Below are 1,762 nucleotides of genomic sequence, written 5' to 3' on the forward strand. Positions count from 1 at the left end.
AATAAAACTCCTCTCTCGTCTAAACTCCTTCCCCAGCTTATGTTACTGTCTTAAACTACCGCAAGATCTGCTTGGAGATTAGGAAGTCCTGTACTCCACTTGAACCAGACTTGAGAATCAACAACAAACCACTTGTTCCTACTTTCAATGTTGTGACTCCCAGTAGCAGGCAGTCTGTGTCTCCTTCCTTCCTGAAGGACTTGTTTCTTCCCGTCCACACTGGCAGGTTATGTCTACATTTGTACCATTGTCTCCTCGTATCATGCTGTCATCCTGTTTGTAGCTGGATATGATTTATTCATGGCAGCTTGACTTCACCATTTGTCAGTCTCATCACAGACTAGTACTGAATGAAATCCAACTTTGGCAGGAAGTATGTAGAGAAGTTTCTTTTATGGTGATAGTTATGATTCTCGTAATGAAATCAATGGTACAAATAGATATTTTTTCTACCAAAGATTTTATAATAGTCAGCATTACCTTCGTTTGGGGACATTGTTGCTCATGCATATGGGAATAAGGCACGATCTAGACACGTTTTTTCCCGATATCGGCGAGCGAACAACCTCTCGCCAACAGCTTTTTTTCGCCACAAAGATATCGGGAAAATTTCTCCCGAAAGGTCCGGACCATTCGTACGATAGCTTAGCAGGGGTCCCCGATAGCTTCCGCGTGTGTGTAGATGTGTCCCGACTTCGGGAGGGCTCATAAGCATACAAAGCGGGCTCATTAGGCTATATAGCTGTTTATGACTACAACTTACAGCGCCACGGGTGTCCCGCGGCCAACGTTCCAGATCCCTCCCGACACATCCACAGATATCGGTAAAAACTGTGTATAGATTGGGCCTAAATCCGTTTCCTGTAAACCCCTTTTGCACCCTCTTTTAATCCCAGCTCCTTGGGTCTGACCTGAAGTTTGAACAACCCTGGGGTGATCCCCGGTGATAGCTTTTCCTTGTAAGGATTAGTTTGATTTATTATCAACTCTGACTTAATGCTGTCACTTGTGCAAGGCTGGTCTAATTAATTACTTGTTTGGAATTGGAGGCTCTTCCTTCAGAAGTTTCCAATTGCTCAATAATTTCAATAGTATCAGTCGTACTCAAAAAATCATAAATCATAAAGTAGGCCTATCTAAAATATCTCTGAATCAAAAGTCAGATTATGCCAAACTGTCCATATCTTGACAACTGCAACTGATTATCCATTAGCAAGATTGGATGGGGTAAGATTTAGGTTACATCTTTGTTTTGCGTTCTTCATTTATGAGGTAGTCAGCTTAGATTGATTGTTACAACAAAACAAGTAGTGAGGACATGGATACTTACATTATTACAAAAGCTTGATGAACTTGCATCTTTTGTACTACTAATCCTGGGTAGGGATGTCTTGGTTCGGCCTGCACCCTTCTTTTGGAAGGGACATAAAATCTGGGTCCCGTGTTCAAGAAGGTGCCTTGAGGGGAAGGGCTAGCAATAACTACCTGTAAAAATATACCACGCTGCGGAAACAGCAAGGAAACGTGCCCAACTCTGTGCCACTAGGGTGGACAACAACAGTGCTCTTATGACTTTTATGAAGTATCTAATAAGGTAGCCTGAGTACATGTATCAGCCTTGTTACTGTTAGTTAACTGAGGCTCCCATATTCACCCCTCATGTGCAGTATACATGTAGGAGCCCCAGTAAACTAACAAGGCTGATACTCAGGCTGCATCTTAAGTACCTGTTGGAAATCTTGTGTGACTGGAGAGTGCTAAC

The sequence above is a fragment of the Branchiostoma floridae genome, chromosome 10 (genome assembly GCF_000003815.2).
Source record: "Branchiostoma floridae strain S238N-H82 chromosome 10, Bfl_VNyyK, whole genome shotgun sequence".
In the NCBI taxonomy this organism is placed as follows: Eukaryota; Metazoa; Chordata; class Leptocardii; order Amphioxiformes; family Branchiostomatidae; genus Branchiostoma; species Branchiostoma floridae.